Raw genomic sequence first — 15,043 nt, forward strand, 5'->3', positions numbered from 1 at the left:
GATTGACAAATGAAGGTACTTTACTTATGTTTGGAAACTAATCTCCATTTGAGAAGAGGGGTTTTGTGGTGGACCAAATGAAGGTATAGCCTAGGGGTGGAGAAGTATTTAGAACAGGGACTTTGTAATTGATTGAATGATTGGAAGGTCCTGGGGTGGGGTAGTCCTTGGAGATTATTTAATCACACTTAGTAAATGCTGTATTTGGAATGATGTCATGTTTTGATCTTCTCTGTTCTTGGTTTGTCACTGAATAAAATGGAGAGCACCTATGCTGGTATTCTGAACCTTGGGAAGTTGTCTTTCCTTGGCATTACATTACAGGGGGGTATGGGTGTGTCTGTGTTCTTGCCTTCATAGAAGAATTCTCTCATGAAGGGAAGAGTAGCAAGTGAAATATTAACTCCCAGGTGGTCATTGTATATATATATATATTTTTTTTTTTACTTAAAAAATGCTTTATTAACTTCTGATTTATATCATTCGTTTCCACAAGATTTTGAGTTACAAATTTTCTCCCCGCTATTCTCCCACCCACCGCCCCAAAATAGCAGTCCCACAGGATATCCCCTCCTCCAATCTGCTCTCTCCCATATTTTCTCCCATACCCCTTTCTGCTTTTCCAGTGGATCTCTATGTCTTAGTGCCTGTATATCTTATTTCCCAATTACATGTAAGATGATATTAATAATAGTATATATATATATACACACACACACATTATATATATATATTTTGATATTTGACTTTAAAACTTTCAATTCCAGATTTATTCCCTTCCTTCCCTGTCACCCACCCCCACTGGGAAGACAAGCAGTCCAGTATAGGTTGTACATGTGTGGCTAATGCGAAACAACAATATAGTAGATATATAGTAAAAGACTGACTACACTTCCCTCCCTCCCATCCCACCTCCCACCTGATGCTCTATCCACCCTGATCCCGTCCCTTTTCAAAAGTGGGTGCTTCTAACTTCCCTACCCCCTAGCCTGCCCTCTCTTCCATCATTCCTCCTCTCATCCCCTTCCCCTCCCTATTCTCCTGGAGGGTGAGATACCCTATTTAGTGTGTATTTCACTCCCTCCTCAAGCCAGATTCAATGGGAATAAGGTTGACCCATTCCCTTTTGCCTTCCTATTCTTCCCCTCCACTGTAACCATTTTCCCTTGCGTCTTCTGTGTGAGATAGTTTACCCCAATCTGTCTTTCCCCATCTCCTCTCATTATATTCCTCTCACCTCTTAATTTCACCTTTTAAGTATCATCCCTTCCTGTTAAATTGGTCCTGTGCTCTCTATTTATGTATACCTGTAAACATATATACACACATTCACATATGTATTCATATGCCCATATACCCTCATATATAGACATGTATATATATATACATATATATATTTCTAATCTCTTCAACTACTGATAAAAGTTTCATAAGTTGCAATTATTGTTTTTCCATGTGGGAATGTTAATAGTTCAACTTTGATAAATTCCTTATGATTTCTTGTCCCTGTTTACCTTCTCATGCTTCTTGTATCTGAATGTCAAATTTTCTGTTCAACTCTGGTTTTTTCATCAAGAATGCTTGAAAGTCCTCTATTCCACTGAATGAACATATTATCCCCTGAAACATGATACTCAGTTTTGCTGGGTAGGTGACTCTTGGTTTTAATCCCAGCTCCCTTGACCTCTGGAATATCACATTCCAATCCCTTCTATCCCTCAGTGTAGAAGGTGCCAGATCCTGGGTTATCCTGATTGTGTTTCCACAATATTCAAATTGTTTCTTCCTGGCTGCTTGTAATAATTCTCTCTGTAATTTGGGAATTCCAGAACCTGGCTATAGGATCTTTTTCAGGAGGTGATTGGTGTATTCTTTCAACCTCTATTTTGCCCTCTGGTTCTAAAACATCAGGGCAATTTTCCTTGAGAATTTCTTGGAGGATGATTTCTAGGTTCTTTCTTTGATCATGGCTTTCAGGTAGTCCAATAATTTTTAAATATCTCTCCTGGATCTATTTTCCAGGTCAGTGGTTTTTCCCATGAGATATTTCACATTGCCTCCTATTCTTTCATTTGTTTGGATCTGTTTAACAGCATCTTGATTTCTCATAAAGTCATTAGCTTCCATTTGCTCCAATCTAATTCTTTTTTTTTTGCTTTAAATTTCCTTTTATTTATCCAATTTAGTATACAATTAACGTTTCCACCAACTCAGGTTGCAGAAACTTTCACAGGCTTCACAGTTTTTTATTTAGGTGCTGCCTTTGTAGGAGCCTTAGCAGCAGATGCAAATGTCTTCTTAGTTGCTTGCTTAGCCTTTTTCACTTCCTTGGCAGCCCTGATGGCTTGTTCTTGTTGGACCTTTTGAACTTCAGGTTTCTGGGTTCCTCTTGGCCATTATATCAGCAAGAGAAGCCCCAGTGATGGCTCTTTGGAATTTAACAGCCTGGCAAGTTCTTTTCTTTTGACTCTCTTCTGAATGGCCCTTCTTGTGCTTTCTTCTATACAGGACAGTCAAATTGATCTGCCGGGGTTCCTCTTTGAAAGGAATGCAGGCTTGCATTTTGCATTAAAAATCTGGAAAACATTCCTGTCCATGCAAGCATAGTGCCTCCCGTAACCTGGGTAGATCTTGTACCCACTGAAGCTGCACAGCTCAACCTTCATGGCTGCAAGTATGAGGAAGATGGTGAAGAGAAAAAAAAAAGCTCCAATCTAATTCTGAAGCAATGATTCTCCTCAGTGAGCTTTTGAGATTCTTTTTCCATCTGGCAAATTTGGCTTTTTAAGGCATTCTTCTCATTACCTTTTTGAGCCTCTTTTGCCATTTGAGTTAGTCTATTTTTTAAGGTGTGATTTTCCTCAGTCAGGCTGTTGACTCTCATTTCAAAATTTTCTTGCATTGTTCTCATTTCTCTTCCCAATTTTTCCTCCACTTCTCTTATGTGCTTCGTAAGGTCCTCTATGGCCTGTAACTAGCTCGTATTTTCCTTTGAAGCTTTTGGTACAGGAGTTCTGACTTCGCTGTCTTTCTCCTGTTCCATGCTTTTCTCCTTTTTGTCCCCAAAATATGAGTCTAATATTGGAATCTTCTGTCTGCTTTGTTTCCTTTGCCTGGTCATGTCACCCCTCAGTCACTTGACCCCTGGGCTTTTTGCCACAGTAGGACTCTGCCACCAGACATGGGGGCTTTCGTCCTAAACACTGGGGTTTTCTCAGCTGCCTGAGATATTAGATGGGTGCCCCCTCTGAGGCCTCCACACTCTCTGGCAAGCTGGACACACACCCCAGGACCTCCACCCTAGACTGCAATCCAGATCCAAGCAGGTTAAAGCAAGAGCCCACTCAGATTGGTGCTTGGTCCCCCTACACTCTGCAGGCCAGGAGCTGAAGCTGCCACGTGGTGCTGGCTGGCTGTGCCAGGCGTCCCAGTGGATTCTCACCCCCGGGGCAAGAGCCGATGCACTCCTACTTACTGGTCCCAAAGTCCAGACTGCACTGACTTCTCACTTTGTCCTCCACATCTATGTGTTGATAATTCTGGATCTCCACAGCTGCTGCTGATTTGGAGTCCCTCCAGCAGATGGCTGGTCAGACCTGCCCTGGGGCTAAAACTTCCAGCTCAGCTCCCAGAGCCTTATGCTGGCCTATTCCTGTTGGCCTACTGGGCTGTCCTCCATGGGAGGTTAGCTTCTCTGTGTCATTTTGTGGGTTCTGCAGCTCCAAAGTTTGTTCAGAATCCCCTTTTTACATTGATTGGGGAATGTGGAAGCCGGAGGTGCTTGGAGGTCCTGCTTCTACTATGCCTTCTTGACCCCGCCCCCTAGTTAACATATTTAAATACTTGGCACATTTGAACTCCTGTCCTTTCAGTGAATCCTGGCGACAGAGCGTGGAGTTGGAAGTGAACTTCATTTCTGTTACTTAATGTCTCTTTGGCTTTGAGATAATCATGTTGCCTTTTCAAATTCCACTTTTCTCACATATAAAATGAGAGAATTGGACTGGACAATCAATTCCAGGAATAATGGCCTGAATCTGTCATAATCATTTCTTTAATTTTTTGGTTTTTGTTTTTGTACGATTAGGTTTTCCCTGTACTCTTTCTTAAAGCTTCTCCATCAGGTGATTTAGAAACATTTTTCCTTGCATCTGGAGGGTTTGTTGAAAAGTGGAGAAATAGGTAGTTGATTTCTGAAAATTCTTTGTTCTGCTTTTGATTGCAGACTTGTAATTTGAGAGAGGTATGCTTTTTCTCAGAACTAATTTATGTGGGATGCTTTTGAAGGACTACAAGAAATGGATTGTTCAGTCAAGAAATCCATTTTAACATTTTTGGTTGCTTGCGATATTATACCATGCTATTTGAAAATTGTTTAACAGTCGATTATTCTGACTGCAATATCCTGGCAGACATGAGTATGTCAGATATCTTGGCATGGTTTTTGACCAGAAGGGGACTTTCCCACTTCTTTATATAAGCAACAGACAGAATGTGTGGGAGATGGATGAAATCTCTTCTGTTCTAGTGAAATGCTTTGCTCTGTGTGCTACTTAATGAAAACAGACTCTGTGTGTGTGTGTTTAAATGAGATTAAGGAGTGAAATTAAAACCTTGAAACACCTTCCTTTGCTATGAAATGTATTTTTAGATCATATAATACAGGCAGTCTTCAATTTACAAATAAGTTGTATTCCTAGACTAATTGGTTTATGTTACTTGGAGTGTATTTTTATATATAAATAATCTTACAAGTGGCCTTTCAGGTCTGAAGTCAGTCAGGTAAAGCCTGTCTAACTCAGACAATAGCAGAAATACTGTATACATAACAAGGGGAAAAAAGTAGGAAACAATACAGTGGAGTTACAAAGATTTTCGACAGGTTTCAGTACAAGTAACTGAATGAATCAGGAAAAACAACTCAGTATAACTGGGTAAGAAATAGATTTTTGTTGTTGCTCTTGAATTCTGATACTTGAGGAAGAACAGGATAATTAGAAGAGAAGACTGGAATGCTGGAAGGCTGAGGACTCTAATGGAGAGGCTAGGGATGTCCAACAACTGGGATGGGGGAGGAAAAGGGGACCTTTGGGAAAGAGTAATGACAGGCTCTGTGGCCTTCATGGCTAGGAAGGTGACTGTCCAACCAGAGATGCTCACCATTTCACATGTAAGGGACAATCATAAATTCTTAAGTTGAAGACTATCTCGTGTATGTATGTTAAAAATTCACAACAAGCCTTTTTTTTTTCAACAGTTTGAGATTGAGAAATGCCTTATGAGAATAATAGTTTATATTTCTGATGCAGGCCTCAAAATTGATTATTTGGGAAAATCCTAAAACTTAGAGCTGGAAGGAGATAATTTAGTTTAGTCCAAATTTGTATTGCTGATGAGGAAACTAACAGTGAAATGAATTGATAACTAAAGATAAAACCAGTTATCGATTGAGTTGGTGCAACACAGGCACTCCCCTAGGCTCTCTAGAGGATGCTTTAATGACTCTCTTCATTGTGGGTGTTCTCTTCAGTGAGGCAGATTACCAGCCATCTACCACTCTCATCATTTGTAATTCTTGTTCATTTTCATTCTTACGATCATAGACCTAGTGCTAGAAGATACCTAAGAAGCCAGCTGGTCCAACCCTTGCATTTTACAGATAAGTAACTGAGACCAAAAGAGATGAAGTAACATGCCCAAGGTCACTTTGGTTATAAACATCAGAGGCAGGATTAGAATGTAGGTCCTCAGACTCCTCTAAGAGCAGCTAGCTCACTCAGTGGATAGAGTGTCAGGTCAGGAGTCAGGAAGACTCATCTTCCTAAGTTCAAATCTGGCCTAAGACGCTGTATTACCCTGGGCAAGTCACTTAACCCTGTTTGCCTCAGTTTCCTCATCTGTAAAATGAATCAGAAAAGGAAATGGCAAAACTATTCTTGTATCTCTACCAAGAAAATCCCAAAGGGTATCACAAAGAGTCAGACACAACTGAAAATGACTCAACAACCACAACAACATCCCTGGACTCAAGCGCTAGTTTATTTTCACTGGACCATACAAAAATACTTTACAGAAGGTCCATCCAGTGCTTTGGGGACTTTATACTAGATTTCAGCATTGCATGATATTAATGGGGCATATGGACTGCTCTTTGGTCAGCTTACTCAGGCCATATCTTCAGCTTTCTTCCTTTTCCTATTATATAAATCTTTCTAGAGGTATCCTTTATGTCATTTCTCCTATCTAATTCTTAGTTGCATGTTGCAGCCCATTCAGACGCTCTGCAGGCCTATATTTTGCCTTTTGGTGTACTACAGCTTATATTTTTTGGAGGCTATGGAGTTCTATTATTGAAAGTAAAACAAATGGACCTTTGTTCCAAAGAGGTGATTTGGGGTCATTAAAATCACTGCACAATTTAAATTTTCCAAAGACAAATCAACTTCTTATTCTAGGCCCAACTCCCTTCTTTCTCTGGATCCCCAACTTATAGTTCATGTGTAGCACTTGTCCAAGATGAATGCACTGGTGGGTAAGCACTATAGGTTGTCCATGCAAGTGCATGTCACCATAACGGACAATGGATATTCTTCATCATTTGATTTTTTTTTTTTGTGAATGGTTAGTTTGAACTTTTGAATAATTAATGAATCAAATTAAATCTTTATAAACCTTAAAGTACTTATATAAATAGGAATTTATTATTGATTATATAATAGATTTCATTTGAAAGGTTCTGAAGTATCCTGGGCTTGGTGTAATGAATGCAGTGCCCTCTTGCAAACAGGGCTATCTGGTCGACCTCACTAACTATAGACATTCCCCATTCTTTTTAGAGTCTGAGCTGTGTAGCTGCCACTGCAGTGACAAATACCCTTCAGGAACATGTCTTTCCCTGTTTTATGCCTTGTTTGTTATTAATCATCAGAGGGTCATTGAATAAAGTTAGCTTTGTTGGGATGTCTTTCAAAGAATCTTGTGTAATTTTAAGATATCTTCCTTGTTGGAGGAAAGCCTTTATGGCAGTATTTTGTCCTCACTGGTCAAATCCATGAGTGATAGAAAGCATTAAATAGAAGACGTGGTCCTTGACCTCAAACACCTTCTATAGTCTTCTAGAGGCGGCACCAAGGCATAGACTATATCACAAGAAAAAAGCCATACCTGTCCCTCACCTTCCCAACCAGCCACCTTCAGTAAACATTATTCTTTCTTCAGTCATTTGAGTTCTACTTTTCATGACCCCATTTGGGGTTTTCTTGGCAAAGATATTGGAGCAGTTTGCCATTTCCTTCTCCAGATTATTTGACAGAAGAGGAAAGTGAGGCAAGCAGAGTTAAGTGATTTGTCTAGGGTCATACAGCTACTATGTGTCTGAGGTTAGTTTTGAGCTCAGATCTTCCTGACTCCAGGCCCAGTGCTCTAAACACTGTGCCAACTATTTGTCCTCATACCTGTAGTATACTGGACTTAGTTTACAAAGTGAGGTACCAGTTTCTGTCCTGGAGTTTACAGTCAGTTCTGTCTTGCCTTTCTTCCAAATTAAGTTGTAGAATAAAGCAGGAGGTGGTAACCTTAGTAGCTATTTTATGTTATACATAGCACTTAGAAGAGGTATGTAGTATAAGGCAGTGAGGGGAATTAAGCTGACCCAGGTTCTAGCGTTGTTCCTGCTAGATGTTAGAATGTTCTCTGCTTCTAAAATGACTTTGCATATATTTTTCCTATATGTCTCCATGTACATGTTGTACCTGAGGGAAAATTTCCTTTTTATCTTTATCTCTCATCTTCTTGAATGGCCCTCATCTATAATGTGTGGTTAGTATTTATTGATCTGAATAGTTCTATTTCTTGAAGTAAGTCACTTAATTTTTTTCCTGCCTTAGTTTCTTCTTCTGTAAAAACAGAGAGTTAGATCAGATGAGGTCCTTTCCAGTTCTAAAAGTCACAGTCTTGTGATACTTTTTGTCCTCCTTCCCTTTTTTAATAATCAAGCTTTTTATCTTTCCCACTCCCTTCTTTCATAAAATTCTTTGCTAGTTAGAGAGGTCTGGAATGACTGCTAAGAAGCACAATTTACTTAATCATATATAATCACAGGCTTGGGGGGGGCTAATCTCGTCTATTCTTTTCAATTGACATGAATTTATTTTCTTTCCTTACCCTTCTCCATTTGAAAAAAAAAGAAAAACAAAACTCGTGTAACTCGTGTAATGTTTATACACAGTCAAGGAAAACAAATTTCCCACACTGGTCACATCCAAAAAGTCTATGTCTCACTCTGTATCTTAAATCTGTCACATCTTTGTGAGGAGGAGCATAGTGTGCTTCATCATGGATCCTTTGGAATCAAGATCAATCAGTGTATTGATCAGAGTTTTTAAGTCTTTAAAAGTTGTTTGTCTCCTCAATGTTGTTATTGTATAAATTGTTCTCCTGTTTTTTTTTTTTAAGCAATCGGGGTTAAGTAACTTGCTTAAGGTTACACGGCCAGTTATATCTGGGTGTGGTGCTGAGTATCGGAGCCCAGAGTTGATCCCCAGGTCATCCCAACACTGGAGCCGGTGCTCTTATTCGCTGAGCCACCTGGCCGCCCCTGTTCTCCTAGTTTTTCTCACTCTACCCTGCATCGGTTCATACTAATCTTCCTATGTCTTTTTAAAACCATCTTTTTCACCATTTATGGTTCACTGCATTATTATACCATCATTTGCTCATCCATTCCCCAACCGATGGGTACAGTCCCCTTAATTTCCAGCTCTTTGACAACACAATAAGAACTGCTATAAAAATTTGTGTAAGTACGGGTCCTTTTCTTTTTAAAACCTGTTTGGGGTATAGGTCTAGTTGTGGTATTGCTGAATCAAACAGCCTACAGTTCAGTGACCACTTTGATTTCAGTTCATTTCAACAAGTCTTTACCAAGTACTCACTGTGTGAAAAGTAATGTGTTAGGCTAGGAACAGAAAAATGAGAACAAAAACAACGAATTCCTTTCCTTGAGGAGAAAGAATCTGGATTTTGATGCCTTCAGCTGGCAGATCAAACCCTTCTGTACCTAGTAGATAGTTTTAGATATCTCTAGATATGAAAATAAAACCTTGAGACATAAGAAAATTGGGAGGAGAGCAATTATTTGAAATAAAAAGAATTCTTAGTCATGTAAGAGGTTTCACTAGAAAGTTCCTTTAAATGGTTTACATATAATACATATATATATATATATATATATATATATATACCCACATATACGCACACATGTATATATATATATATATGTATATGAAGATAGTATTTCTCTATTTAGTTTATAGCCACTGGAAATATGTATTTGGATAAATTTGGAGAATGAAATATATCATGTAAAGTATCCTGCAACAGTAAGGCAGTGTATGTAAAGTCCCACTCTCCATAGGCAATGGCTTTCAGTCAGTTTTTCACCCAGAGAGTTTGTGCTGATCCATCTACTGCATTTTCCCAGCTCCTCTCTTGACCCAGGCACACTGACTTGAGGAGTAATTGACTGGAATTAGGGTTGCAGTCTTAGGGTAGAAATGAATTAAACTAGGTGTTACAGACCTAATGAGCTTGCAACTTCCATCTCTTAGTCCCTTGCTATATATACTCAGCTAAGCTAGCCAGCCTGCTGTGGGCAGCCACAGGGATATCCCAAGCCTTGCTGAGACTCCAACCAGAGAGTGATATAGGCAGTGAAGAGATGCAGCAATCAAATCTTTGTCAACAGAATTGTGTAGTTTTGATACAAAGTGCTTAAAAAGTTTTCATTGATATTTTTCATTTTGATATCAGCTATATTTCCCAGTATATCAGCCTTTTCCTCCAAGGGTTTCATTTCTTATGGTGAAAGAAAGAAATTAAGCAAAATCAGCTAGCATGTTTAAAAAGTTTGATATTATTTTCAGCATTCAACACCTATTGTTTTTCAGATCTTTTTAAAGGAGCATGAATTGGAAGGTGGGAGGGGAGATCTTCTAGTGAATCTTCTTTGGGGCTAAACTTAGCCATTATAATTTCACAGCATTCAGTTTTGATTGTGTTACATTTGTTCTTTCCATTTACATCATTATTAGTAATTATGTTTTGTTCTCCTGGTGTGGGAAGGACTGATACAAAGTGTAGTATGAAGACTTATTGAAGGGAATACACATTTTTATCCAAGGGGTATTGTAACTGTTGTTTGTTGCAAGAGATGTGGCTAGACAACAGTTATGTGAAAAAGAATTGAGGGTTTCGGTGGACTGCACATTCATTGTGAGTCAGCAGTGTGACTTGGCAGCCAAAAAAACCTAGTGGGGATTTAGTCTCCCTTAACAGAAAGAAATATGGTTCCTGGGGGCAGCTAGGTGGCACAATGAGTAAAGCGCTGGCCCAGAGTCAGGAGGACATGAGTTCGGTTCTGGCCTCAGACACTTAACACCCACACAAAAAAACTAGCCGTGTAACCTTGGGCAAGTTACTTAACCCCAATTGCCCTCCAAAAGGCCAAAAAAAAAAAAAAAGAAAAGAAATATGGTTCCCTGGTCAAGTGTGGTGATAGTTCTGCTATCCTGGTTAGACCACATCTGGAATATTTGAAAAGTTCTGCACTTTCAGCTAGAACATTGACAGTTTCTAGTACTTCCGGAAGAGAGTCAAACCATTGTTGAGAATGATTAACTAGAGATGATAAGATTTGAGCCCCTCACCCCACTCTCACTCATTACTTTCTTCAGATATTTTAAGGGTTGGCATAGGACAAAGAAATCTGACTTCCTGGTAGAAACAGGACCTCCCCGTGGCTCCGGCTTCCACTTTCCCCAATCCATGTAAAAAGGTGACTCTAAACAAACTTTGGAGCTGCAGAATCCACAAAAAGACACAGAGAAGCTAACCTCCCACTGAGGACAGCCCTGAAGGCCATCAGGAATCCAGTGCAGAGCTCTGGGAGCCGAGACCAGCCCCATGCCGAGGCAGGCCTGACCAGCCACGGCCAGAGGGACTCCAAATCAGCAGCAGCTATGGCCGTTTCCAGATTTATTAACACACAAATGCGAAGGACAAAGTGAGAGGTCAGTGCAGTCTGAACTTTGGGACCAGTAAGTGGGAGTGCATGGCTTTTGCCCCTGGGGCAAGAAGCTGCTGAGGCCAGCACAGCTAGCCAGCCCCACATGGCAGCTTCAGCTCCTGGCCTGCAGAGTGTAGGGGAACCAAGCACCAGTCTGAGGGGTAATCGCTCTTGCTTTAACCTGCTTGGATCTGGATTGCAGTCTAGGGTGGAGGTCCTGGGGTGTGTGTCCAGCTTGCCAGAGTGTTTGGAGACCTCAGAGAGGGCACCCATCTAATACCTCCGGCAGCTGAGAAAACCCCAGCTTTTGGGACGAAAGCTCCCCTATGTGGTGGGAGAGTTCTACAGTGGCAAAAAGCCCAGGGGTCAAGTGACTGAGGGGCGATATGATCAGGGAAAGGAAACAAAGCAGACAGAAGATTCCAACATTACACTCCTATTTTGGGGACAAAAAGGAGCAAAGCATGGAACTAGGAGGAAGACAGTGAAGTCAGAACTCCTGCACCAAAAGCTTCAAAGGAAAATATGAGCTGGTTACAGGCCATAGAGGACCTTAAGAGGCAGATAAGAGAAGTGGAGGAAAAATTGGGAAGAGAAATGAGAACAATGCAAGAAAATTATGAAATGAGAGTCAACAGCCTGACTGAGGAAAATAATACTTTAAAAAACAGACTGACTCAAATGGCAAAAGAGGCTCAAAAAGGCAATGAGGAGAAGAATGCCTTAAAAAGACAAATTTGCCAGATGGAAAAAGAATCTCAAAAAGCTTAATGAGGAGAATCATGGCTTCAGAATTAGACTGGAGCAAATGGAAGCTAATGACTTTATGAGAAATCAAGATGCTGTTAAACAGATCAAAAAAAATGAAAGAATAGAAGGCAATGTGAAATATCTCATGGGAAAAACACTGACCTGGAAAATAGATCCAGGAGAGATAATTTAAAAATTAGTGGACTACCTGAAAGCCATGATCAGGGAAAGAACCTAGAAATCATCCTCCAAGAAATTCTCAAGGAAAATTGCCCTGATGTTTTGGAACCAGAAGGCAAAATAGAGCTTGAAAGAATCCACCAATCACCTCCTGAAAAGACCCCAAAAAGAAAACTCCTAGGAATATTATAGCCAGGTTCTGGAATTCCCAGATTAAGGAGAGAATATTACAAGCAGCCAGGAAGAAACAATTAGAATATTGTAGAAACACAATTAGGATAACCCAGGATCTGGCAGCTTCTACACTGAGGGATCGAAGGGCTTGGAATATGATATTCCGGCGGGCAAAGGAGCTGGGATTAAAACCATGAGTCACCTACCTAGCAAAAGTGAGTATCATGTTTCAGGGGAAAAATGGTCTTTCAGTGGAATAGAAGACTTTCAAGCATTCTTGATGAAAAAACCAGAGTTGAACAGAAAATTTGAAATTCAGATACAAGAAGCATGAGAAGGTAAACAGGGAAAAGAAACCATAAGGAACTTATCAAAGTTGAACTATTAACATTCCTACATGGAAAAATAATAATTGTAACTGATGAATCTTTTCTCAGTAGTTGAAGGGAATAGAAATATACATGATAGATAGATAGAGAGATAGAGAGATAGATAGATAGATATGCCTATATATGAGGGTCTATGGGCATATGAATACATATGTGAATGTGTGTATATGTGTTTACAGGTATACATAGATAGAGGGCACAGGACCAATTTAACAGGAAGGGATGATATTTAAAAGGTGAAATGAAGAGGTGAGAGGGGAATATAATGAGAGGAGATGGGGAAAGACAGAATGGGGTAAACTATCTCATACAGAAGAGGTAAGGGGAAATGGTTACACTGGAGGGGAAGAATAGGAAGGCAAAAGGGAATGGGTGAACCTTCTTCCCATTGAATTTGGCTTGAGGGAATGAAATACACACTAAATAGGGTATCTCACCCTACAGGAGAGTAGGGGGGCAAGGGGATGAGAGGGGGGATGATGAAAGGGTGGGCAAGCTGGGGGGAGAGAAGTTGGAAGCACCCACTTTTGAAAAGGGTCAGGATCAAAGTAGAGAACAGAAGAAGTGGGAGGTGGGATAGGAGGGAGGGAAATATAGTCAGTCTTTTGCAATATATCTACTACGTTATTGTTTTCCATTAGCCACACATGTACATCATATACTGAACTGCTTATGTTCCCAGTAAGGGTGGGTGACAAGGGAGGAAGGGAATGAATCTGGAATTCCAAGTTTTAAAATCAAATATTCAAATATGTATGTGCATATATACTATTATCAATACTATTTTACATGTAATTGGGAAATAAGATATACAGGCACTGGGGCATAGAGATCCACTGGAAAAGTCGAAAGGGGTATGGGAGAAAAATGGGAGAGATTAGATTGGAGGAGGGGATATCTTGTGGGACTGCTATTTTTGGGGGGTGGGTAGGGGAAAAACTGGGAGAAAATTTGTAACTCAAAATTTGGTGGAAATGAATGCTGTAAATCAGAAGTTAATAAAGCATTAAAAAAAAAAAAGAAATCTGACTTACTTTGTTAGGCCCTACAGGTCAGAATTAGGACCAGGAAATACAACACTACTTATTGGCAAATTTCAGTTAAATTGAAGGAAAAATTCCCTAACCACAAGAGTTGTCCAAAAATGTTTACTGAGATAACAGGTTCCTCCTTGTTGGGGGCAGGGGTCTTCGAGGAGACACTTTGTAACTTTCTTGGGAACTTTAGAGGGGGTTTCTGCTTCCATCATGTTTTAGGACTAAAGTTCTAAGAGGTTATTTCTAGTGCTATGATTCCAGGATTCTGAGCTCATCTTCCTGTTGCTCAGAATTGTTCTAAGTTGCTAATGATGGCAGAAGGCGGTGCACAGTGGGAAGCATGTTGGACATCAAGTGAAATGACATATCTTTGCCACATACTTCTTTTGTTTCCTTGACCTTTGGACCTCTGAAGCCACCTTCTAGGTCTTAAATTTGTGACATATATTGTGTCATTTTTTCCAACTTTAAGGATGTAGTCAAACTCTTTTAGAAGTTTGGACCAAAATGTCCAATCTGTTCCATTTTCTGTTATTATAGTAAGTAGAACAGTTGAAGCGGGCAGCTAGGTGGCACAGTGGATAGAGCACTGGACCTAGAGTCAGGAAGACCTGAGTTCAAATTCAGCCTCAGATACTTATTAGCTCTGTAACCCTGGGCAAGTCACTTAACTGTGCTTTAGTTTCCTCATCTGTAAAATGAACTGGAGAAGGAAATGGCAAACCACTCCAGTTTCTTTGCCAAGAAAATACCAAAAGGGGTCATTAGGAGTCACACAGAATTGAAAAACGCCTAAGTCACAAAATATGAGTCCTAGGTAGATCAGTGGCAGAGTTGATTTGATCAGTTTCTGTATTTAGTACTTTAGCTGGGGGTAGGATGTGAGAAGGAAAGGGAAGGGTAAGCACCTGACTTGCCAGACAGTTTAGGGAGAAGGCTATGGAGGAAGAGAGATGGTCAGAGAGATGGGAGTAAAGTGAAGAATGACTTTCCTGAAGTAGTGTTCCAGGATAGACAGTGACCAATCAAGAGAACAGAGACCCAGGACTGGAGGATGGCAGCCATGGACAGCTTGCCATTGGCATCATTGAAGGGAGCACCACTAAATGCATGAGCTCATCAATTATTTGAGTTTGAGGATACTTGCCTTTTATGTAGCCTAATGAAGGTTATGTTTTCTCTTCTTACTGCGTATTGCTAGGAACTTTTTTCTCTACCTTTAATTTGTAAACTTCTTGCAGATAGAATTTACATTCCTATCCCATATGGCAGACATTTAGTAGGCACAAAAAATACCTGTTAAGTGACTTCTCTCCGGTTTTGCAAACTGATGTTGTTTGCCAAGCCAGGAATGATCCTTCTTCATTAAGTGACTTGGTGTTACTGATGACAATTTTGTTAAATTTAGTTAAATTGGTATTGATTTAAGGTTAGAATTTTTTTTTAAC

The 15,043-nt window shown here is 40.0% G+C and overlaps 1 protein-coding gene and 1 pseudogene across 6 annotated transcripts in view; one reads left to right on the top strand and one right to left on the bottom strand.

Annotated features, from left to right (window-relative positions):
* The window catches only part of GAB1 (GRB2 associated binding protein 1), a 206,960-nt gene that overhangs the window by 59,552 nt on the left and 132,365 nt on the right, over positions 1 to 15,043 (top strand). The window lies entirely within an intron of this gene.
* LOC138174882 (large ribosomal subunit protein eL24-like) lies at positions 2,106 to 5,414 on the bottom strand (annotated as a pseudogene).

The sequence above is a fragment of the Petaurus breviceps genome, unplaced genomic scaffold (assembly GCF_028583685.1).
Source record: "Petaurus breviceps papuanus isolate PSGF00001 unplaced genomic scaffold, PetGlider_PUasm1.0 76, whole genome shotgun sequence".
Classification (NCBI taxonomy): Eukaryota; Metazoa; Chordata; class Mammalia; order Diprotodontia; family Petauridae; genus Petaurus; species Petaurus breviceps.